The 26,033-nt window shown below is 43.4% G+C and overlaps 1 protein-coding gene and 1 pseudogene across 1 annotated transcript in view; one reads left to right on the top strand and one right to left on the bottom strand.

The window, feature by feature from the left end:
- The window catches only part of LOC144125253 (acetylcholinesterase-like), a 339,544-nt gene that overhangs the window by 194,728 nt on the left and 118,783 nt on the right, over window positions 1–26,033 (top strand). The gene's annotated exons all lie outside the window — the stretch shown is intronic.
- On the bottom strand, window positions 7,225–11,235 carry LOC144116505 (uncharacterized; annotated as a pseudogene).

Genomic DNA, 26,033 nt, shown 5'->3' with positions numbered 1-26,033 from the left:
CCTTTTTTTTTGGCTCTGTGCCATTGCACTGGAAAACTGTGACCTTGATCCAGGGATGCCATCTAGCCCAAGAACTAACCCTTATGAAGACAGCTCTGTGTTGATCTTTCCTGTCTTCCTTATTTTCTTTGGCTGCGTACCGTTGCGCTGAAAATCCATGAGCTGGAATCAAAAATACCAACCATGCTGAAGTCAGCCCTGTGTTCGCCCTTCTCCTCTTCCTTCTTTTCTTTGGTTATGCGCCTTCGCACTGAAAAAACTAAGAATTCGAATCAAGATACCAACTAATCCAAGAACTAACTCTACCGATGACAGCACTGTGTTGTTTCTTTTCTTAAATCTTTTTTTGCTCTGTGCTGTTGCACAGAAAAACTGTGAGCTTGAATCAAGAATAGAAACTAACTCAAGAACTAATCCTCCTGAAGTCAGCCCTGTGTTCATCTTTCTTCTCTTCCGTCTTTTCTTTGTGGCTCTCTCCGTTGCGCTGAAAAACTGAGCTTGAATCAAGAATGCCAACTAGCCCAAGAACTAGCCCTAGTGAATTCAACCCTGTGTTCGTTGTTCTTGTCTTCCATCTTTTTTTTTGGCTCTGTGCCTTTACACTGAAAAGCTGTGAGCTTGAATTAAGAATAACAACTAACCCTACTGAAGTCAGCCCTGTGTTCGTTTTCTTCTCTTCCGTCGTTTTTTGGCTCTGTGCATTGCGCTGGAAAAATATAAGATTGAACCGAAAATACCAAGTTGCCCAAGATCTAACTCTGCTGGAGTCAGCACGGTGTTCGTTCTTCTTTTCCTCCTTTTTATGGCCGCGTGCCGTTGTGATGAAAACTTAAGAGCTTGAATCAAGAATAATAACTAGCCCAAAAATCCACTCTACTGAAGTCAGCAGTCTGTTCGTCCTTCTTCTGTTCCTTATTTTCTTTGCCTGTGTGTCGTTGCACTGAAAAACTATGAGCTTGAGTCAAGAATACCAACTTGCCCAAGAACTACCTCCACTGTAGCCAGCGCTGCTTTTGTATTTCTTCTCTTTCTAGTTTACTTTGGCTGTGTGCAATTGTGCAGAAAAATGAGCTTGAATCAAGAATACCCTCTAGCAAAAGATGTAACTCTACTGAAGTCAGCACAGTGTTTATTCTTCTTATTATATTTATCTATGTGCATGTACTGAAAAACTGAGCTTGAATCATGAATCCCAACTAGCACAAGAACTACCTCTAATGAAGTAAGCACTGTGTTCGTCCTTTCCCCTTCTTTCTTTTCTTTGCCTCTGTGCTGTAGCGCTCAAAAACTATGAGCTTGAATCAGAATACCAACTGTCCCAAGAACTAATCCTGCTGAAGTCAGCCCTGTGATCGTCCTTCTCCACTTCTTGCTTTTACTTGGCTGTGTGCGTTGCACTGAAAAACTATGAGCTTGAATCAAGAATAACTACTAGCCTAGGAGCAACCTTCACTGAAGTCAGCGCTGTGTTCGTCCTTGTTCTTTTCTCTGGCTGTGTGCCGTTGCGGTGAAAATGTATGAGCTTGAATCAAGAATACCGCCTAACCTAAGAATAACTCCATTGAAGCCAGCGCTGTGTTCATCCTTTTTCTCTTCCTTTTTCTTTTCTTTGGCTGTGTGCCGTTGCGCTGAAAAACCATGACCTTGAATAAAGTATACCAAACATTCTAACTATATTGAAGTGAGGGCTGTGTTCGTCCTTCTTCTCTTCCTTATTTACATTGGTTGTGTGCCATTGCGCTGAAGAACTATGAGCTTGAATCAAGAATACCATCTAATCAAAGAACTAACAGTACTGAAATCAGCGCTCTTTTCGTCCTCCTTCTCTTCCTTATTTTCTATCGCTGTGTGCCATAGCGCTGACAATCTTTGAGCTTGAGTCAAGAATACCAACTTACCCTAGAACTTCCTCTAATGAAGTCAGCGTTGTTCTTCCTTCTTCTTTTGCTTCTTTTGTTTGGCTGTGTGCTGTCGCGCTGAAAATCTAAGAGCTTGAACCAAGAACACCAACTAATCTAAGGACTAACTAAACTGAAGTTACCGCAGTGTTCGTCCTTCATCTCCTCCTTATATCTATTGGCTGTGTTCCGTGGCACTGAAAAACTGCGAGCTTGAATAAATAATGCCAACTAGCCCAAGAACTAAATCTATTGAAGTGAACGAGGTATTCGACCTTCTTCTCTTCCTTCTTTTTCCTTCTCTTCCTTATTTTCTATCGCTGTGTGCCATAGCGCTGACAATCTTTGAGCTTGAGTCAAGAATACCAACTTACCCTAGAACTTCCTCTAATGAAGTCAGCGTTGTTCTTCCTTCTTCTTTTGCTTCTTTTGTTTGGCTGTGTGCTGTCGCGCTGAAAATCTAAGAGCTTGAACCAAGAACACCAACTAATCTAAGGACTAACTAAACTGAAGTTACCGCAGTGTTCGTCCTTCATCTCCTCCTTATATCTATTGGCTGTGTTCCGTGGCACTGAAAAACTGCGAGCTTGAATAAATAATGCCAACTAGCCCAAGAACTAAATCTATTGAAGTGAACGAGGTATTCGACCTTCTTCTCTTCCTTCTTTTCTTTGGCCGTGTGCCGTTGCGCTGAGAACGTATGAGCTTGAATTAAGACTTCCAGCTATCCCAAGAATAAACTCTAATGAATTCAACCCTGTGTTTCGTCCTTCTCTTCTTTCTTTTGGCTCTGTACCGTTGCTCTGAAATCTGTGAGCTTGAATCAAGAGTGCAAACTAGCCAAAGAACTAACCCTACTGAACTCAGCCCTGTGTTCGTGTTTCTTCTCTTCCGCCTCTTTTTTTTGCCTCTGTGCCATTGCACTAGAATTCTGTGACCATGAATCAGGGATGCCAACTAGCCCAAGAACTAACCCTTATGAAGACAGCCCTGCGTTGGCCTTTCCTGTCTTCCTAATTTTCTTTGGCTGTGTACCATTGCGCTGAAAATACATGAGCTGGAATCAAGAATACCAACCATGCTGAAGTCAGCCCTGTGTTCGCCCTTCTCCTCTTCCTTCTTTTCTTTGGTTCTGCGCCATCCCACTGAAAAACTAATAATTCGAATCAAGATACCAACTAATCCAAGAACTGACTCTAATGAAGTCAGCGCTGTGTTCGTCCTTCTCTTCTTTCTTTTTCTGGCTCTGTGCCGTTGCACTGAAAAACTGTGAGCTTGAATCGAGAATGCCATCTAGCTAAGGAACTAACTCTACTGATGACCGCACTGTGTTGTTCTTTCTTTTCTTCCATCTCTTTTTTTGGCTCTGTGCTGTTGCACTGGAAAACTGTGAGCTTGAATCTAGAATAACAACTAACCCTACCGAATTCAGCCCTTTGTTCGTTTTCTTCTCTTAAGTCGTTTTTTGGCTCTGTGCCATTGCACTGAAAGAATATAAGTTTGAATCAAGAATACCAAGTAGCCCAAGAACTAAATCTACTGGAGTCGGCATTGTGTTCGTCATTCATCTCTTCCTCCTCCTTTTTTGGCCTCGCGCAGTGTTGACGAAAACTTAAGAGCCTATATCGAGACTAATAACTAGCCCAAAAATCAACTCTACTAAAGTCAGCACTCTGTTCGTCCTTCTTCTGTTCCTTATTTTTTTTGCCTGTGTGCCGTTGCACTGAAAAACTATGCGTGAATCAAGAATACCAACAACTCCAAGAACTACCTCCACTGTTGACAGCGGCGTGTTTGTTTTCTTCTCTGCCTTCTTTACTTTGGCTCTGTGCATTTGTGCAGAAAATTTTTTACCTTGAATGAAGAATACGCACTAGCAAAAGAAGTAACATTGCTGAACTCAGCATTTTGTTTATCCCTCTTATTATCTTTGATTATGTGCTAGTACTTAAAAACTGAGCTTGAATCAAGGATACCAACTGGCCCAAGAAGGACTTCTAATGAAGTCAGCACTGTTTTTGTCCTTTTTCTTTTCTTTATTTTCTTTGGCTCTGTGCTGTTGTGCTGTAAAACTATGAGCTTGAATAGAATGCCAACTAACCCATGAACTAACACTGCTGAAGTCAGCCTGTGTTCGTCCTTCTCCACTTCCTGCTTTTCTATGGCTGTGTGTGTTGCAATGAAAAACTATGTCCTTGAATCAAGAATACCAACTAACCCAAGAACTAACCCTATTGAAGTCAGCCCTGTGTTCGTCCTTTTCCTCTTCATTCTTTTCTTTGGCTCTGTGCTGTTGCGCTGAAAACCTATGTAACCTTGAATCAAGAATATCAGCAAGCCCAAGAGCAACCTCTTCTGAAGTCAGCGCTGCGTTTGTTTTTCTTCTTTTACGTTTTCTGGCACTTTGCCGTTGCACTGAAAAACTGCGAGCTTGAATCAAGAATACCAACTAAGCCAAGAACAAACCCTACTGAAGTAAGCCCTGTGTTCGTTTTTCTTCTGTTCCGTCCTTTTTTTGACTCTGTGCCGTTGCATGGAAAAACTGTCAGCTTGAATCAAGAATACCAACTTACCCAAGAACTAACCCTACTGAAGTCAGCCCTGTGTTTTTCCTTGTCCTCGTTCTTTTCTTTGGGTCTGTGCCGTTGCACTGAAAAACTGCGAGCTTGATTCGAGATTGCCATGTTGCCCAAGAAATAACCCTAATGAAGTCAGCCCTGTGTTCGTCCATCTCTTCCTTCTTTTCTTTGGCTCTGTGCTGTTGCGCTGAAAAACTATGTGAGCTTGAATCAAGAATATCAACTAGCCCAAGAGAAATCTCTACTGAAGTCAGCACCGTGTACGTCCTTCTTCTTTTCTCTGGCTGTGTGCCGTTGCAGAGAAAATCTTAGAATATGAACCAAGAATACCACCTAACCTAAGAACTAACTCCATTGAAGTCAGCGCTGTTTTCGTCCTTCTTTTCGTTGGCTCTGTGCTGTTGCGCTGAAAAACTATGTGTGCTTAAATCAAGCATATCAACTAGCCCAAGAGAAACCTGTACTGAAGTCAGCGCAGTGTACGTCCTTCTTTTCTCTGGCTGTGTGACGTTGCAGAGAAAATCTTTGAGCTTGAATCAACAATACCAACTAATCTGTTAAGTAACGCTACTGAAGTCGGCGCTGTGTTCTTCCTTCTTCTTTTCCTTCTTTTCTTTGGCTCTGTGCTGTTGCGATGAAAAACTATGAGCTTGAATCAAGAATACCAAGTAATCTAAGAAAAAACTGTACTGGAGTCAGCGCTGTGTTCGTCCTTCTTGTCTTCCTTACTTTATTTGGCTGTGTGCCATTCTGAAAAACTAGGAGCTTGCATAATGAATACCAGCTATCTATGAACTTACCCTTGTGAAATAAGATCTGTTCGTATTTATGCTCTTCCGTCTACTTTACTTTTGCTGCGTGTCGTTGCGCTGAAAACTATGAGCTTGAATAATAGATACGAATTAACCCAAGAACTAACTAAAAAGAAGTCAGGGCTGTGTGTTCTATTCTTCCGTGTTTTTATTTACTGTGTGCCGTTGCTCTTAAGAACTGTGAGCTTGAATCAAGATTAACAACTAGCCCGAGAACTAGCTTTATTAATGTCAGCGATGTGTTTGACCTTCTTCTCTTCCTTCTTTCCTTTCGCTGTGTGCTGCTGCGCTGAAATCTGAGAGCTTGTATTAATAATACCAACTAACCCAAGAACTATCTCTACTGAAGTCAGCCCTGTGTTCTTCTTTCTTCTCTTTCGTCTCTTTTTTGGCTCTGTGTTGTTGCACAGAAAAACTGTGAGCTTGAATCAAGAAAAGCAAGCAACCCAAGAACTAACCCTACTGAAGTCAGCCCTGGATTTGTCTTTCTTCTCTTCCATCTTTTTTTTGTGGCTCTGTTCTGTTGCTCTGTAAACCGGTGAGCTTGAATCAGGAATGCCAAATAGCCCAAGAACTAACCCTTATGAAGTCAGCCCTGTGTTCGTCTTTCTTCTCTTCCTTCTTTTCTTTGGCTGTGTACCGTTGCGCTTAAAATCTATGAGCTGCAATTAAGAATACTAGCAATCTCAAGAACTATCCCTACTGAAGTCAGCCCTGTGTTCGCCCTTCTCCTCTTCCTTCTTTTCAATGGCTCTGTGCCATCGCACTTAAAAACTATGAATTTCAATCAGGAATAGCATTTAATCCAAGAACTAACTCTAATGAAGGCAGCGCTGTTTCGCCCTTGTTTTCCTTCTTTTCTTTGGCTGTGGGCCGTTGCGCTGAAAAATTATGAGCTTGAATCAACAATGCCAACAAGCCAAAAACCTAACTCTGCTGAAGTCGGCGCTGTGTTTGTCTTTCTCTTCCTTCTAATTTTTTTTTTGCGGTGTGCTCTCGCGCTGAAAATTAATGAGCTTGAAGAAAGAATACCAGCTAACCCAAGAGCAACCTGTACTTTAGTCAGCGTTGTGTCCGTCCTTCTTCTTTTCTTTGGCTGTGTGCCGTTGCGGTGAAAGACTATGTGCTTGATTCAAGAATGCCAACTAGCCCAAGATCTAACCCTACTGACGTCAGCCCTGTGTTCGTCTTTCTTCTCTTACGTCTTTTTTGGCTCTCTTCCGTTGCACTGAAAAACTAGGAGTATGAAGCTAGAACACCAACAAACCCAAGAACTAACCCTACTAAAGTTTAACCCTGTGTTCATCTTTCTTGTCTTCCTACATGTTTTTGGCTGTGTGCCGTTGCGCTCAAAAACTGAGAGCTTGAATTAGGAATAAAACGAACCCAAGATCTAACTCTAATGAAGAAAGGGCTGTGTTCGTCCTTCTGTTCTTTCTTTTTTTGGCTCTGTGCCGTTGCAATGAAAAAGTGTGAGCTTGAATAAAGAATACCGACTGACTCAAGAACTAATCCTTCTGAAGTCAGGTCTGTGTTACTCTTTCTTCTCTTCCGTCTTTTCTTTGTGGCTCTGTGCCATTGCACTGAAAAGCTGAGCTTGAATCAAGGATGCCAACAAGCCCAAGAACTAGCCCAACTGAATTCTGCCCTGTGTTCGTCTTTCTTGTCTTCCATCTTTTTTGCTCTGTGCCGTTGCACTGTGTTACATCGTTACGAAGCACGTGGCGTGTCTTACTGTATTCGACAGTACGCCGTTCGAAGGCTGCAACATGAATCTTTTTTGCTTCTGGCTCGGAGAGTATATGTACGAAACAGAGAGGGGGAAAGGGGAAAAGGATAACAAGGGAAGGATATCAAACGATAAACGCACGTGCCGTCAGCGCTTGCAAGGCAGTCTGATTGCGGCTGACGTCATTTTACAACATCTCTTTTTCCTTAATAGTGAAGTCGCTGTACTGGTTTTCTTTGACGTGTTGAGCGCCGCAAGGCTTGGGGTGATCTGACGGGTTCAGCGTTGCTCCCTGCGAGTTCCGGCTGAAGTTCATGCTCAGGTTCGGTTATGCCCCCTTGTTCGGCTGGCATTCTCGGCAACAGTGGGTAGTCGCTAGGAGTACCTGTTCTCGAGTCTCGTTTTGCCGCTTCTTGGTCTTTACCAAACGGTGGCGTCGCATCTTCCCGGTCCCGCATCTGGTCAACATGTCGTCTTACTGATCCGGCTGGTGTTCGAATGCTCACCATCCGAGAGCCTGTTGTAGACTCTACAATTCCTGGAGTCCATTTCTCACCCCTTCCGAAGTTGCGGGCGTACACGGTAGCTTCAGGCAATGGCAGTGGCCACTCGTCTGCTTCGTTCGCCGACCCTGCGTGTACAGGAGGGAAACATGTATCTAAACGGGATCGAATTTTATATCCGAAGAGCAGCTCTGACGGCGATTTTCCAGAGCGGTTAGGTGTCCTTCTGTAATTGAAAAGGAGCTTGTTAAATTATCTTCCAGCCGCCCCTCACCAATCTTCTTGAGGCCGTCCTTAATTGTCCTGACAGCCCTTTCTGCTTGGCCGTTCGATTGAGGGTGATATACAGCTGTGCGCAGATGCGTTATCTTGTTCCTCTTGACAAATGTAGCGAACTCGTCAGCGGTAAACTGCGTTCCATTATCGGTTACGATGGTTCGTGGCACGCCAAATCTGCAGAAGATACCGCGCAGGCAGTTGATTGTGCATGAAGCGTTTGCTTGTCGGAGTGGCACAGCTTCAATCCACTTACTGTATGCGTCCACGACCACGAGTATCATGTTCCCTGCAATAGGTCCCGCAAAATCGATATGTACCCTTGCCCATTTTTCAACAGTAGCGGGCCAGCCTTTTGACGTTGCTGTAGCTGGCATGGGCAGGTTTTGGACACAACTCTGACATGACGCTGTCACTGCCTCTATTTCGCGATCTAACCCTGGCCACCAGAATGACGATCTAGCAACCGCCTTCATAGCGGACGATTCCTGGTGCGTCTCATGCAAAAGGTATAAGATGCGACGTCGCGCCTCCATCGGAACGACTACACGCCGGCCCCAGTATAACAACTCGTGGGCCAAAGAAAGCTCCAATTTCTTGTCAAAAAAAGGTGCGACACTCGTGTTCAAGCCGTTCGCGCAGGGCGGCCAACCGTTCTTGGTGAATCGCATAACTTGACTCAGAGCAGGGTCGCCCGCAGTCAACTGCCTTAGCTCCTCAACTGACACAGTTCCCTCATCGAACACACTCAAGGCCAGCAGATAGTCTGGTGGGTCCGCTTCTGGTGGCTTCGGCTCAGACGTCCGTTGTGGCAGTCTACTAAGGGCGTCAGCATTGAGGAGTTGTTTACCAGGAGAGTATTGAAGCTGATAGCGGAATCCGCCTAAGTACAGCGCCCAGCGCTGTATTCTGGCTGCTGCCAATGCTGGAGTTGGTCGATCCGCCTTCAGCATATTCTGGCTGCTGCCAATGCTGGGGTTGGTCGATCCGCCTTCAGCAGGCCCACGAGCGGCTGGTGGTCGGTGACCAATACAAATTCTCGGCCTACGAGATAATCACGGAATTTGAACACTCCAAGCACAAGAGCAAGGGCTTCCCTCTCAAGCTGGGAATAATTTTTCTCAGCCCATGTTAGCGTCCCAGAACGGAACCCGACAGGTTTGTTTACCTTTCCGAATGTATGGAAAAGCACGGCACCTATTCCGTCCTGTGAAGCGTCACACTCTAGCTTGAGGGGTCTCTCGGGATCATAGTGAGCCAGCACAGCCACTTCCCGAAGGCATTTTTTTGTTGCACGAAAAGCTGCTTCTTGCGCATGTCCCCAGAACCGACGTGTACTGTTCTCCAATAACTTGTACAGCGGTGAAGTACGGAAGACATGTTGGGCACGAACTTCGAATAAAATGTACTCATGCCCAGAAACGACCTCAACTGCTGAACATTTTGTGGGTTGGGGGCTTGCGCGATTGCTTCAACATGCTTCTCTATCGGATGCGGACCTTCACAATCAATTTTATGACCCAGATACGTCACTGCCTCTTGGCGAAAGCTGCATTTCTCAAGTCTGAGCTTCACTCCATGCTCACGAAAACGCTGCAGTACTTGTCGTAATCTGTCGGTGCTACCAAGTTTTTCTGATACCAAAACGTCGGCAAGGTAAGCATGAACACCTGTCAGGCCCTGCAGAACTGTTTCTATTTTCCGCTGGAAGATGGCTGGCGCGGAAGCTATGCCGAACGGCAGTCGGTTGTAGCAAAACAACCCACGGTGTATATTGATTACGCACATCTTCCTTGAGTCCTCATCGAGGGGGACATGGTTATACGCGTCTCTTAAATCCAGCGTGCTGAAGCAGTCCCCACCGTTCAGGCATGCGAAGATGTCATCAATAGCTGGCAACGGGTACTGCTCCAGATCACAGACGGGATTCAAGGTCAGCTTAAAATAAACGCAGATTCTAACCTCGCCGTTCTTCTTCATTACAGGCACAATGGGCGTAGCCCATTCGGCGTGCGTTACAGGTGACAGTACTCCAAGCGTTATGAGCCTATCAATCTCTTTCGAAACTTTGTCGCGTAAAGCAAATGGAAGGGAACGGGCCTTACAAAATTTCGGCATGGCGCCTTCCTTGAGCTTCAGATGAAAAGGGTGTCCGTCACTTAGGCCGAGCTCGGGGCTGAAGACGTCTTTGAACTCTGACAGGACGGCACGCATGGCGGGGGTATGGCTGCTTTCTGGACCAGAGTTTTGTTGCACTGATACGTTCAACACCGAGGTTCCTGCGTCATTGAACTTGGAAATCAACTCCCGTCCACAAAGGCTCGGAACTGAACAGTTCAGGACCATCAAGGAACTCTTGACCTCCTTTTCGTTGTAGGACACTGCCATACTCAGTTTCCCTAATAGTGGAAGTTGTCCAAGATAACAGGACTGTTTAATGAATGCGGGTTCTAATTGCGGCCAATGTTCACGGTTTTTCTCAAAAATCTCATTGGACACAACACAGACGGGTGAGCCGGTGTCCACAATCATAGGTACGTCAATGCCACACCATGCGAAAGTACGAAGAATAGGTGGTGGTAGCCGACCATTGAAGGGTGCGGTTAGTGTCCAAATGTGCGCATCGTCTCCATTTTCATCAGTAACATCCGCTGTTACTGCAAACGCTTCTCCTTGCCTGCATTGTGAACGTGCTTTTGGGCGTCCTTTCCGCATGTCGCTTTGGCACATCTTCACCAGATGGCCGTATACACCACAGCGGTAACACCTCGCTTTCGCCCAGCCGCAGGGGTTTCTGTTGTGTTCCTTACATCCGCAACGCCCACATACTGACACTAGTTCATCAGCTTGTCGTGCATTGACCTTGAGTACGGGTTCAATGTCAGAAGACATCTTCTTTGTATCGTTTTCCGCTGCTTCTGCTGATATGGCAATCGTTTCTGCCTCCTTCAACGTCAAATCTGTTTTCGCTAATAGCTGCTTCTGAATAGCGCTTGACCTCACGCCACAGACGATTCTGTCGCGAAGCATCCGGTCTAGCATGTCACCGAAATTACAGCCATCCGCAATCCGGCGAACTTCATTGATGAACTGTTGAATGTGCTCACCTTCCAACTGGTAGCGATTGAAGAACCGATAGCTCTCCGTTATTTCATGACGCTGGGGTCGAAGTAGGCATCCAAAACTTTGACTGCTTCCTCGTACGTCAGCGAGTTTGGCTTCCTCGGTGCAACCTGTCGTGAGAGCACTTGCACGGTGCGCGTACTCAATGCTGCTACCAGCAACGCCCTTTTATTTCCCGAGTCGCTGACGCCAGTTGCCTCAAAATAAGCTTCTACCTTCGTGATGTAGGCCTTCCAGTTGTCGGACTGGTCATCGTATTCCGGTAGTTGATGATGAGCCATGGTCGGTATTTCCGCGGCCGCTGTTATCTGCTTAACTGCCTGGCTTACATCATTTTTCACCTCAAGGGTTCTTTCTGGCCTCGTCGCCACTGTTACATTGTTACGACACACGTGGCGTGTCTTACTGTATACGACAGTATGCCGTTCGAAGGTTGCAATATGAATCTTTTTTTCTTCCGGCGCGGAGCGTATATATACGAAACAGAGAGGGGGAAAGGGGAAAGGGAGAACAAGGGAAGGATATCAAACGATAAACGCACGTGCCGTCAGCGCTTGCAAGGCAGTCTGATTGCGGCTGACGTCACTTTACAACACGCTGAAAAACTGTGAGCTTGAATAAAGAATAACAACTAACCCTACTGAAGTCAACCCTGAGTTCGTATTTCTTCTCTTCCGTCGTTTTTTAGCTCTGTGCCATTGCGTTGAAAGTATATAAGTTTGAACCAAGAATACCAAGTTGCCCAAGAACTAACCATAATGAAGTCAGCCCTGTGTTCGTTTTTTTCTTTTGCGTTTTTTGGCACTTTGCCTTTGCACTGAAAAACTGTGAGCTTGAATTAAGAATACCAACTAAGCCAAGAACTAACCCTGCTGACGTAAGCCCTGTTTTCGTATATCAGCTCTTCCATCTTCTTTTATTTGGCTGTGTACCGTTGCACAGAAAACTATGATCTTGAATTAAGAACACCAAGTAACCCAAGAATAAACTCTAATGAAGACAGCGCTTTCGTCGTCCATCTTTTCTTTGGGCCTGTGCCGTTGCACTGGAAATCTGTGAGCTTGAATCAAGAATGCCAACCAGCCCAGGAACTAACCCTACTGAAGTCAGCCCTGTGTTCGTCTTTCTTATCTTCCTTCTCATTTTTGGCCGCGTGCCGTTGTGATGAAAAATAATAGCAAGCCCAAAAATCTACTCTACAGATGTCAGAACTCTGTTCGTCCTTCTTCGGTTCCTTCTTTTCTTTCCCTGTGTGCCGTTCCACTGAAAAACTATGAGCTTGAATCAAGAATACCATATTGCCAAAGAACTACCTGCACTGTAGCCAGCGCCGCGTTTGTCTTTCTTCTCTTCCTTCTTTAATTTGGCTGTGTGCAATTGTGCTGAAAAATGAGCTTGAATCAAGAATACCCACTGGCAAAAGAAGTAACGCTACTGAAGTTAGCACTGTGTTTATTCTTGTTATTATCTTTGGCTATGTGCTCGTACTAAAAAACGGAACTTGAATGAAGAATACCAACTAGCCCAAGAACTACCTCCAATGAAGTCAGCACTGTGTTCGTCCTTCTCCACTTCCTGCTTTTCTTTGGCTATGTGCGTTGCACTGAGAAACTATGAGCTTGAATAAAGAATACCAACTACTCAAACAACTAACCCTACTGAAGTCAGCCCTGTGTTCTTCCTTGTCCTCTTCCTTCATTTCCTTGGCTCTATGCCGTTGCGCTGAAAAACTATGTGAGCTTGAATCAAGAATACCAACTAGCCCAAGAACTAACCATTATGAAGTCAGCCCTGTGTTCGTTTTTACCTTTTCCTTTTTTGGCACTTCGCCGTTCCACTGAAAAACTGTGAGCTTGAATCAGGAATACCAACTAAGCCAAGAACTAACCCTGCTGAAGTCAGCACTGTGCTCATCTTTTTTATCTTCCGTCTTTTCTTTGTGGCTCTGTGCCGTTGCACTGAAAAACTGAGCTTGAATAAAGAAGGCCAACTAGCCCAAGAACTAGCCCTCGTGAATTAAGCCCTGTGATCGTTTTTCTTGTCTTCCATCTTTGTTTTGGCTCTGTGCCATTGCACTGAAATACAGTGAGCTTGAATCAAGAAAAACTTCTAAGCCAAGAACTGACCCTACTGAAGTCAGCCCTGTATTCGTTTTTCTTCTTGATCGTCTTTTTATTTGGCTCTGTGCCGTTGCACTGAAAAAGCTTCAGCTTGAGTCAAGAATACCAACTAACCCAAGAACTAAGACTATTGAAGTCAGCTCTGTGTTCGTCTTTCTTCTCTTCCATCTTTTTTTGGCTCTGTGCCGTTGCACTGAAAACTGTGAGCTTGAATCAAGAGTTTGAACTAAGCCAAGAACTAACCCTACTGAAGTCAGCCCTGTATTTGCTTTTCTTTTCTTTCTTTTTTGGCTCTCTTGCCGTTGCATTGAAAAACTGTAAGCTTGAATCAAGAATGCCAACTAACCCAAGAACTAACCCTACTAAAGTCAGCCCTGTTTTCGTATTTCTTCTCTTCCGTCTTTTTTTGGCTCTGTGCCGTTGCACTGAAAAACTGGGAGCATGAATCAAGAACGCCAACTAACCCAAGATCTAACCCTACAGAAGCTTATCCCTGAGTTCGTCTTTGTTGTCTTCTGTCGAGTTTTTGGCTAAGTGCCGTTGCACTGAAAAACTGTGAGCTTTTATAAAAAATTCCAAATAACCCAAGAACTAACCCTACTGAAGTCAGCCCTGTGTTCGTCTTTCTTCGCTTCCTTATTTTCTGTGGCTGTGTACTGTTCCGCTTGAAATCTGTGAGCTGAAATCAAAAATACTAACCATACAAAAGTCAGCCCTGTGTTCGCCCTTCTCCTCTTCCTTATTTCATTGGCTCTGTGCCATCGCACTGAAAAACTATGAATTCGAATCAAGAATTCTAATTCAAGAACTAACTCTAATGAAGGCAGCCCTGTGTTCGCCCTTGTTTTCCTTCTTTCCTTTGGCTTTGTGCTGTTGTGCTGAAATATGAGCTTGAATCAACATTACCAACAAGCCCAAAACCTAACTCTACTGAAGTTACAATTATCTTTGGCGGTGTGCCTTCGCGCTGAAAAATAATGAGCTTGAAGAAAGAATACCAGCTAGCACAAGAGCGACCTCAACTGAAGTTAGCGTTGTGTTCGTCCTTCTTTTCGTTGGCTGTGTGCCGTTGCGGTGAAAAACTATGAGCTTGAATCAAGAATGCCAACCTAAAGAAAAACCAAACATTTATGAAGTCTTCCCAATATTTATCTTTTTTCTATTTCGCATTTTTGGCTTTGTGTTGTTGCACTGAAAAACTGGGAGCATGAATCAAGAACACCAACTAACCCAAGAACTAACCCTACTGAAATTTAGCCTTCTGTTCGTCTTTCTTGGCTTCGTGTTTTTGGCTGTGTGCCGTTGCGCTCAAAAACAGCGAGCTTGAATTAAGAATAAAACTAACCCAAGAACTAACTTTAATGAAGTCAGCCCTGTGTTTGTCCTTCTCTTCTTTCTTTTTCTGACTCTGTGCCGTTGCACTGAAAAACTGTCAGCTCGTTTTGAGAAGGCCATCTATCCAAAGAACTAACCCTACTGATGTCAGCACTGTGTTGTTCTTTTTTTGTTCCCTCTCTTTTTTTGAATCTGTGCTGCTGCACTGGAAAACTGTGAGCTTGAATCAAGAATACCAACTGACTCAAGAACTAATCCTACTTAAGTAAGCTCTGTGTTCATCGTTCTTCTCATCCGTCTTTTCTTTGTGGCTCTGTGCCATTGCATTGGAAAACTGAGCTTGAATCAAGAATGCCAACTAGCCCAAGAACTAGCCCTAGCGAATTCAGCCCTATGTTCGTTGTTCTTTTCTTCCATCTTTTTTTGGCTCTGTGCCGCTGGACAGAAAAACTGTGGGCTTGAATCAATAATAACAATTAACCCTACTGAAGTCCGCCCTGTGTTCGTCTTTCTTCTCTTACGTCGTGTTTTGGCGCTGTGCCATTGCGCTGGAAGAATATAAGTTTGAACCAAGAATACCAAGTAGCCAAAGAACTAACTCTACTGGAGTCAGCACTGTGTTCGTCCTTCCTCTCTTCCTTTTTTTTTGCCCACGTGCCGTTGTGATGAAAACTTAAAAGCTTGAATCAAGAATAATAACTAGCCCAAAAATCAACTCTACTGAAGTAAGCACTCTGTTCGTCCTTCTTCTGTTCCTTCTTTTCTTTGGCTGTGTGTGGTTGCACTGAAAATTTATGATCTTGAATCAAGAATACCAACTTGCCCAAGAACTGCCTCCACTGTAGCCAGCAGCGTGATTTCTGTGCCGTTGCACTGAAAAACTATGAGCTTGAATCAAGAATCTCAACTTGCCCAAGAACTATTGTAGCCAGCGCTTCGTTTGTGTTTCTTCTCTTCCTTCTTTTGTTTGGCTTTGTGCAATTGTGCAGAAAAATGCGCTTGAATCAAAAATACCTACTAGCAAAAGATGTTACCCTACTGAAGTCATCACAGTGTTTATTCTTCTTATTATCTTTGGATATGTGCTTGTACTGAAAAACTGAGCTTGAATCAAGAGTTCCAACTAGCCCTAGAAATACTTCTAATGAAGTCAGCACTGTGTTCGTCCTTTTCATCTTTCGTTTCTTTGGCTCTGTGTTGTCTCGCTGAAATCTATGAGCTTGAATCAAGAATAGCAACTAACCCAAGAACTAACCCTGCTGAAGTCAGCCCTGTGTTCGTCCTTCTCCACTTCCTGCTTTTCTTTGGCTCTATGCCGTTGCGCTGAAAAAGTATGAGCTTGAATTAAGAATACCAACTAACCGAAGAAGTAACCCTATTGAAGTCAGCCCTTTCTTCGTCCTTCTCCTCTTCCTTCATTTCTTTGGCTCTGTATAATTGCGCTGAAAAACTATGTGAGCTTGAATCAAGAATACAAACTAGCCCAAGAACTAACCATTATGAAGTCAGCCATGTGTTCGTTTTTCTTCTTTTCCGTTTTTTGGCACTTTGCCGTTGCAATGAAAAACTGTGAGCTTGAATCAAGAATACCAAATAGCACAAGAGCAACCTCTACTGAAATCAGCGCCGTGTTCGTCCTTCTTTTCTCTGGCTATGTGCCGTTGCAGCGAAAATGTTTTAGTTTGAATCAAGAATACCACCTAACCTAAGAACTAGCTCCAGTGAAGTCAGCGGTGTGTTCGTCCTTCTCGTCCTTCCTCTTTTCTTTCGCTGTGTGCCGTTGCGCTCATAAACTATGAGCTTGAATCAAGAATACCAACTAATCTGAGAAATAACTCTACTGAAGTAAGCGCTGTGTTCATCCTTTCTCTCTTCCTTATTTTTTTTGGCTGTGTGCCAATGCGGTGAAAACTATGAGATGAAACAAGATTACCAACTTGCCCAAGAACTTATTCCACTGTAGCCTGCGCCGTGTTTGTCTTTCTTCTGTTCCATCTTTACTTTAGCTGTGTTCAATTGTGCAGAAAAATGAGCTTGAATCAAGAATACCAACTAGCAAAAGAAGTAACTCTCATGAAGTCAGCACTGTCTTCGTCCTTTTCCTCTTCTTTCTTTTCTTTGGCTCTTTGCTTTTGCGCTGAAAAACTATTAACTTGAATAAAAAATACCAACTAACCCAAGAACTAACCCTGCTGAAGTGAGCCCTGTGTTTGTCTTTCTGCACTTCCCGCTTTTCTTTGGCTCTGTGCGTTGCGGTGAAAAAATCTGTGAGCTTTAATCAAGAATACCAACTAGCCCAAGAGCAACCTTCACTGAAGTCAGCGTTGTGTTCGTCCTTCTTTTCTCTGGCTGTGTGCCGTTGCAGAGAAAATCTTTGAGCTTGAATCAAGAATACCACCTAACCTAAGAACTAACTCCATTGAAGTCAGCGCTGTGTTCGTCCTTCACTTCCTTCTTTTTTTGGCTGTGTGCCGTTGCGCTGAAAATTTATGAGCTTGAATCAAGAATATCAACTAATCTGAGAACTAACTCTAAGGAAGTCAGTGCTGTGTTCATCCTTCCTCTCTTCCTTATTTTATTTGGCAGTGTGCCATCGCTCTGAAAACTATGAGCTTGCATAAAGTATACCAACTATCCCATGACCTTACCCTTATGAAGTAAGACCTGTTTTTGTATTTATCCTCTTCCGTCTACTTTTCTTTGGCTGCGTGCCGTTGCGCTGCAAAACTATGAGCTTGATTTAGGAATTCGAACCAACCCAAGAACTAACTCAAAAGAAGTCAGCGCTGTGTTTGTCCTTTTCTTCCTTCTTTTCTTTGGCTGTGTGCCGTTGCGGTGAAAAACTATGAGCTTGAACCAAGAAAACCAACTAGCCCGAGAACTAACTCTTATGAAGTCAGGCCTGTGTTTGTCTTTCTGCTCTTTCGTTTTTTTTGGCACTTTGTCGTTTCACTGAAAAACTGTGAGCTTGAATAAAGAATACCAACTAAGGCAAGATCCAACCCTGCTGATGTCAGCCCTGTGTTTTTTTTTTCCTCTCTTCCGATTTTTTTTTGCCCCTTACCGTTGCATTGAAGACCTGAGCTGGAATAAGGAATGCCAACTAGTCCTAGAACTAGCTCTTGTGAATTCAGCCCTGTGTTCCTTTTTTTGTCTTCCATCTTTTTTTGGTTCTGTGCCGTTGCACTAAAAAACTGTGAGCTTGAATCAAAAATACCAACTAACCCTACTGAAGTCAGCCCTGTGTTCGTCTTCTCTTCCGTCGTTTTTTTGCTCTGTGCCATTGCGCTGAAAGACTATAAGTTTGAACCAAGAATACCAAGTAGCCCAAGAACTAACTCTACTGGAGTCAGCACTGTGTTCAGTCTTCTCCTCTTCCTCCTTTTCATTGGCTCTGTGCCATTGCACTGAAAAACTATGAATTCGAATCAAGGATACCATTTAATAGAAGAACTAACTCTAAACAAGGCAGCGCTGTGTTCGCCTTGTTTTCCTTTTTTGTTTGGCTGTGTTCCGTTGCGGTGAAAAATTATGAGCTTGAATCAACAATGCCAACAAGCCCATAACCCAACTCTTCTGAAGTCGGCGCTGTGTTTGTCCTTATCTTATTTCTACTATTCATTAGCGGTGTGCCGTCGCGCTGAAAAATAAAGAGCTTGAAGAAAGAATACCAGCTAGCCCAAGAGTGACCTCTACTGAAGTCAGCACTGTGTTTATCATTCCTATTATCTTTGGCTATGTGCTTGTACTAAAAACTGAGCTTGATTCAAGAATACCAACTAGCCAAAACTACCCTTACTGAAGTCAGCACTCTGTTCGTCATTTTCCACCTCTTTCTTTTCTTTGGCTCTGTGCTGTTGCGCTGTAAAACTATGAGCTTGAATCAAGCATACCAACTAACCCAAGAGCTAACCCTGCTGAAGTCAGCCCTGTGTTCGTCCTTCTCCACTTCCTGCTTTTCTTTCGCTGTGTGTGTGTTGCACTGAAAAACTATGACTTGAATCAAGAATAACAACTAAAAGAAAGAACTAACCCTACTGAAGTAATCCCTGTGTTCGTCCTCCTCTTCTTTTCTTTGGCACTGTGTCGTTGCGCTGAAGAACTATGTGAGCTTAAATCAAGAATACCAACTAGCCCAAGAGCAACCTCTGCTGAAATCAGCGCTGAGTTCGTCCTTCTTTTCTCTGGCTGTGTGCCGTTGCAGCGAAAATTTTATATTTATTTATTTATTTTTTTATACTCAGTACCTACAGCGCCCTCATTTGGGCATTATTGTAGGGGGAAACATTATAAATAAGAACAAACGTCTAGTACATAATAAATTAGGCAAATGATGCAGTCTACACAGAAAATACAATAAACCCATGCACACGGAAGCAAAAGCAAACAAACAAACAAAATAAAAACCATTGTAGAAAGGCAAACATACGCTAAACACACACATACACCCAAAAAGGATACATTTTAAAATACAACACTGCGTAAAACATAATACACTCGGACAAGAATAATTGCACTTATATTGACAGGTGGCTTTGCAAATCGGTCAGAAACAATTTAGGAGGAGCGGTAGCGACCCGCGAAGGGAGACAGTTCCAATCATGCACTGTTCGTGGGAAAAAACTATATTTGAATACGTTTATACGGCAATTGTTCTCGCGCACCTTAAGTGGGTGGTCAGTGCGGGCGGAAATGTAGCTGGGTTCATTAATGTATTTCTCTTTTGGAATTCCAGTCTTATTATTAAGCACATTATAAAAAAAAGAGAGTCTCAAATATTTGCGCCTGTTTTCAAGTAACGGCCATCCCAACTTCTCGCGCAAACCAGAAGAACTTTTTTGGAAATTGTAATCGGCGGACACAAACCTAGCAGCCCGTTTCTGGACGCGCTCCAGCTCCTCAATATTCAGTTTTGTATGCGGGTCCCAAACCGCGCAAGCATACTCAAGTATCGGACGTACAGTAGACATGTATAATGTCTCCTTCAGCGTAAGGGGAGCGTCCTTAAAGTTACGTCTGAGAAAGTTTAATGTGCGGCTGGCTTTAGCAGATATGTAATTTACGTGTGTATTCCATGATAGGTCAGTAGAAAAAAAGACTCCCAAGTACTTATAATTTGATACTGCGGATAATTCAGTGCTACCAATGAAATAGTCTGTTTGGAGGAATTGTTTCTTTTTGTAAACCGGACCAGATTACATTTGGAGATGTTTAGCGCCATATTCCAGTTGTTGCACCAAGAGAATACACAGTTGAGGTCATGCTGTAGTGAAATTGCATCTGCTTCAGAAGAAATATTGCGGTAGATACAACAGTCATCAGCATAAAGTCTGATTATACTTGAAATGTTACTAGTGAGGTTATTTATAAAAATGAGAAAAAGAAGAGGGCCCAAAACCGACCCCTGCGGAACACCTGAAGTTACACACACACCTTCCGAGCTGACACCGTCGATAACCACGCACTGTCTCCTTTCCGCAAGATACGCCTCAATCCAGGATAAGAGTGAGGTAGGAATATTTATTTCTGAAACCTTCTGTAACAATAGGTTGTGAGCAACTAAATCGAACGCTTTTCGAAAATATAAAAATATACAATCTACCTGACCGGCGGAGTTTAAAGAAACAGAAATGTCATGTGTGAATTCCACGAGCTGTGTTTCACATGAGAAGCCGGACCTAAATCCATGTTGTGTCGAACAGAAAAAGCTATTGTTTTGTAGATGGCTAATTAACTGAGTATAAATGACATGTTCCAGTGTTTTGCACGACACGCTCGTCAGCGATATGTGCCTATAGTTACATGTTTTAATTTTATCACCACTCTTATGAATCGGAACGACATTGGCACTTCTCCAGTCAAGGGGCAAAGAAGAATTCTCTAACGATTTCTGAAATAATGCAACGAGATACGGGGCAACTGAAGCTGCACAATTTTTCAAAACGTAATTGGAAATGTTGTCAGGCCTTGGTGCTAATGTAACTTTAATTGTCTGTATTAAAAGCATGATCCCCCGTTCAGAAATTTCTACGTCATTCATTCTGGTCAGGGTGCTGGAAGATTGAAAGTCAGTAAGTGTATTATTGGGATCGGAAAACACCGATTGGAAAAAAGATTGAAACTTCTCGCTTTACCTTTTGAATCCCTTCCAAAATCAGTTGCGTCTAGTATATCAGGCGCAGAGACCCTGCTGTTTCTCTAATTTTTAACATATTTCCAGACTGCCTTTGTGTTTGTATTTAGTTGTTGGCCTAGTGTGCTGAAGTATGCCCTTTTCGCTTTACGGATTTCTTTCGATAAGTTCTTAGTTTGCTTTTTCATCTCGGAGTACAAAGTTAGTGCGGGCGTATCACAATATCTGCGAAAGAGCCGTTTCCGCCGGTTGATCATTGCCCGCAACTGTCGATTCATCCAATGCATATCGTCACGACGCTTGGCTGAAATCAAACGGGATGGGATGAAAGTCTGCGTCAGTGACAAAATTTTTGTTTTAAACAAGTTCCAGAAGGAATCAATATTCAGGGATGGCTGATGTGAAAAAAACTCAGGAAAAAATGCGTCGAGTTCCTGTGATAGCGAAGCATAATCCCCTTTTTCATAAAAAGACACTTTGCGTGGTTGGGTGTGGTGGGTCTTCATAGCATTACAGGATACTTTTACTAAAACTACATCATGGTCGCTTATGCCTGGCAGCGTTATGACAGACGAGACTAGGCTAGGGTCATTGCAGAAGAACAAGTCTAGCACATTAGCACTGGTAAGGCCGAGTCTGGTAGGGGTTTGAACAAACTGAAATAATGAGTGAGCACCAATTACTTCACGGAAAGCGGTATAGAAGAGGGATGCAGTGCGAATTACTGGTTTAAAACAAGACCATTCTACGCTGGGCATATTAAAATGACCGGCAAGGATAATATGCGTTGCGTCTAAGGCTAATAAGTTGTTGCTAAGTTCAAAAAATGGCTGTGCGCAGGTTGAACAGGGCGTCTTATAAAAAGAGCCAATTGCCAAAGAAGTACCATCGCCCAGCCGTACCCTGCACCAGACAGCTTCACAGGAATCGTTGTCTAAGTTAACAGACACGCTTCTCAAACTTCTATGAACGAGGATGAACACAACACCACCGCGTACATTGCGATCCTTCCTATACGTGGTATAGGATGGAGGAAATATTTCACCATCACTTATGTTGCTGTCCAGCCATGACTCGGTTCAAATTACCACATGTGCGTTCGTCATTTGTAAGAGTGAGAGGAATTGGTCAGTTTTGTTTTTTAGACTGCGGCAATTAACAACAATACAGACAAGTTCAATTTTAACAGGCGTTTGTGGGCTAGCTAAAAGCATCGGTGATGGCTATTGGTTTACACAAGTGATATTGTCTGTTTCAATGTTGTACATATAGGTATTGTTGTCCAGGTTTAGCTTATTAAACCGCAGTTTCAACTTTCCGCCGCCTGCCTTAGCAAACTGCACGAGCTTTTTTATTTGTTGCCGTACTTTGGCCGTATAGTCCTCGCTTATCGCCCAGTCAGTAACTTTTAGTTTGGCAGCATTTGAAAGAACACGATTCTTTTCTTTAAAGGACAATTGAATCAAGATTGAATCAAGAATACCACCTAACCTAAGAAATAGCTCCAGTGAAGTCAGCGGTATGTTCGTCCTTCTCGTCTTTCCTCCTTTCTTTCGCTGTGCGCCGTTGCGCTGAAAAAAAACTATGAGCTTGAATCAAGAATACCAACTAATCTGAGAACTAACTCTACTGAAGTCAGCGCTGTGTTTGTCTTTCTTCTCTTCCTTCCTTACTTTGGCTGTGTGCAATTGTGCAGAAAAATGAGTGAATCATGAATACCAACTAGCAAAAGAAGTAACTCTCATGAAGTCAGCACTATGTTCGTCCTTTTCCTCTTCTTTTTTTTCTTTGGCTATTTGCTTTTGCGCTGAAAAACTATTAGCTTGAATCAAGAATACCAACTAACCCAAGAACTAACCCTGCTGAATTTAGCCCTGTGTTCGTCTTTCTCCACTTCCCGCTTTTCTTTGGTTGTGTGCGTTGCGCTGAAAAAATCTCTGAGCTGAATCAAGAATACCAACTAGCCCAAGGCCAACCTTTACTGAAGTCAGCGTTGTGTTCTTTCTTCTTTTCTCTGGCTGTGTGCCGTTGCGGTGAAAATCTATGAGCTTGAATCAAGAATACCGCCTAAATTAAGAACTAACTACATTGAAGTCAGCGCTGTGTTCGTCCTTCTTCTCTTCCTTTATCTTTGGCTGTGTGCCATTGTGGTGAAAACTGTGACCTTGAATCAAGAATACCAAATAATCTAACTAAATCTATTGAAGTGAGCGCTGTGTTTATCCTTATTCTCTTCCTTATTTTCATTGGCTGTGTTCCGTTGCGCTGAAAAACTGTGAGCTTGAATCAAGAATACCATCTAATCTAGGAACTAACTGTTCTGAAATCAGTGCACTTTTCGTCCTTCTTCTCTTCATTATTTTCTTTGGCTGTGTGCCATTGCGCTGACAAACTTTGAGCTTGAATCAAGAATGCAAACTAACCCAAGAACTAACTCTAATGAAGTCAGCGCTGTGTTCGACCTTCTTTTTATTGGCTGTGTGCTGTCGCGCTGAAAAACTATGAGCTTGAATCAAGATTACCAAGAAATCTAAGAACTAACTCTCCTGAAGTCAGCGCTGTGTTCGTCCTTCTCCTCCTCCTTATATTATTTGGCTGTGTGCTATTGGTCTGAAAAACTATGAGCTGGCATAATTAATATCAACTATACCAAATGAATACCAACTAGTTAGATCTGTGTTCGTATTTCTGCTCTTCCGTCTACTTTTCTTTGGCTGTGTGCCGTTGCGCTGAGCTTGTTTCAAGAATACCAACTAACCCAAGAACTAACCCTACTGATGCAAGCCCTGTGTTCGTATTTTTGATCTTGCATCTTCTTTTCTTTGGCCCTTGCCGTTGCGCTGAAACAATACGAGCTTGAAATAAGAATACAAACTAACCCAAGAATTAACTCTAACGAAGTCAGCGCTGTGTTCTTCCTTCTATTCTTTCTTTTCTTTGGCTCTGTGCCGTTGCACAGAAAAACTGTGAGCTTGAATCAAGGATGCCAAAAATCCCAAAAACTAACCCTACAGAAGTCAGCCCTGTGTTCGTCTTTCTTCTCCTCCATCTTGATTTGCGGCTCTTTGCCGTCGCACTGAAAAACTGTGCGCTTGAATCAAGAATGACAGCTATCCCACGAACTAACCATTATGAAGTCAGCTCGTGTTCGTCTTCTCTTCCATTTTTTTTTGCTCGCTGCCGTAGCATTGAAAAACTGTCATCTTGAATCAAGAATACCAACTAACCCAAGAACTAACCATACTGAAGTGAGCTTTGTGTTCGTCTTTCTTCTCTTCCGTCGTTTTTTGGATCTGTGCCGTTGCGCTGAAAAACTGCGAGTTTGAATCAAGAATACCAATAGCCCAAGAAATAACGCTACTGTAGTCAGCACTGTGTTCGTCCTTGTTCTCTTTCTGCTTTTCTTTGGCCCCGTGTCGTTGTGGTGAAAACTTATGAGCTTTGTACAAGAATAATAGCTAGCCCAAAAATCAGCTCTACTAAAGTCAGCACTGTGTTCGTCCTTCTCTTTCTTCTTTTCTTTGTCTGTGTGCCATTGTGCTCAAAAAGTGAGAGCTTGAATGAAGAATATCAATTAGCCGATGAACTAACTGTACTCTAGTCTGGGCTGTGTTTATCCTTATTTTCATGCCTCTTCGTTTCGTTGGCTGTGTGCCATTGCGCTGACAATGAGCCTGAATCAAGAATACCAACTAATCTAAGAACTAACTGCACTGAATTCAGCGCGCTTTTCGTCCTTCTTTTCTTCCTTACTTTCTTTTACTCGGTGCCATTGCGCTGAAAAACTTTGAACTTTGAGCTTGAATAAAGATTACAAACTAACCGAAAACTAACTCTAATGAATGCTTGTCCATTTGTGTGCCTCTCTTCTAGTCTTGTTCGCGCAGTTTATACCCTTTCTGTTCACCATGAACCAACTATCCCACCAGAACGTCCTTCTTCATTACATTTCTTCTCCCCTGGGCTTTTTTTTACCTCTCAAGATAAACGATCAAGCACTCTTCTTTGTGATCCTGATCGCTCTGTCTACGTGCCAGTCGCGAGTCTGCGCTTTGTCTGTCGATTTGTGCGCCTCTCGTCCCGTCTTGTTCGTGCAGTTTATACCCTTTCTGTTCATCATGAACCAACTTGCCCGCCAGAACGTCCTTCTTCATTATATTTCTTCTCCCCTGGGCTGTTTTTTACCTCTCAAGATTAACAATCAAGCACTCTTCTTTGTGAACCTGGTCGCTCTGTCTACGTGCCGGTCGCGAGTCTGCGCGTTGTCTGTCGATTTGTGTGCCTCTCGTCCCGTCTTGTTCGCGCAGTTTATACCCTTTCTGTTCATCATGAACCAACTAGCCCGCCAGAACGTCCTTGTTCATTATAATTCTTCTCCCCTGGGCTCTTTTTTACCTCTCAAGACCAAAGATCAAGCACTCTTCTTTGTGAACCTGATCGCTCTGTTTACGTCCACTCGCGAGTCTGCGCTTTGTCTGTCGATTTGTGTGCCTCTCGTCCCGTCTTGTTCGCGCAGTTTATACCTTTTCTGTTCATCATGAACCTACTAGCCCGCCAGAACGTCCTTCTTCGTTATATTTCTTCTCCCTGGGCTCTTTTTTACCTCTCAAGACCAACAATCAAGTACTCTTTGTGAACCTGATCGCTCTGTTTACGTCCAGTCGCGAGTCTGCGCTTTGTCTGTCGATTTGTGTGCCTCTCATTCCGTCTTGTTCGCGCAGTTTATACCCTTTCTGTTCATCATGAACCAACTAGCCCGCCAGAACGTCCTTCTTAATCTATTGAAGTCAGCGCCATGTTCTTCCTTCTTCTCTTCCCTCTTCATTTCTTTGGCTGTGTGGCGTAGCGCTGAAAAACTTTGAGCTCGAATCAAGAATACCAACTATCCCAAGAACTAACTATAATAAAAACAGATCTTTGTTCTTTCTTCTTCCTTCCTTACTTTAATAGGCTGTGTGCCATATCACTGAAAAACTGTGAGCTTGAATCAAGAATATCAACTACCCTCAGAAATATCTCTATTGAAGTCAGCGCTGTGTTCGTCCTTCTTCTCTTCCCTCTTCATTTCTTTGACTAAGTGCCGTTGCGCTGAAAAACTATAAGCTTCAATCAAGAATACCAACTAGACCAAGAAGTAACCCTACTGAAGTCAGTGCCGTGTTTGTCCTTCTGTTCCTTCTTTTCTTTGGCTATGTCAAGTTGCGATTAAAAACTATGAGCTTTAATCAACAACGCCAAGAAGCCCAATACCTAACTCTACTGAAGTCGGCGCTGTGTTTGTCCTCCTCTTCCTTCTAATTTTCTTTGGCGGTGTGCCGTCGCGCTGAAAAATAATTAGCTCAAAGAAACAATCTAAACTAACCCAAGAGCGACCTCCACTGAAGTTAGCGCTGTGTTCGTCCTTCTTTTCTTTGGCTCTGTGCCGTTGCGGCGAAAAACTATGAGCTTGAATCAAGAATGCTAACTAGCCCAAGAACTAACCCTTATGAAGTCAGCCCTGTGTTTTTTCCTTTTCTTCGTATTTT

This window comes from Amblyomma americanum, chromosome 1 (assembly GCF_052857255.1).
Source record: "Amblyomma americanum isolate KBUSLIRL-KWMA chromosome 1, ASM5285725v1, whole genome shotgun sequence".
Taxonomy (NCBI): domain Eukaryota; kingdom Metazoa; phylum Arthropoda; class Arachnida; order Ixodida; family Ixodidae; genus Amblyomma; species Amblyomma americanum.
This window is presented reverse-complemented; position numbering and strand designations above follow the sequence as displayed.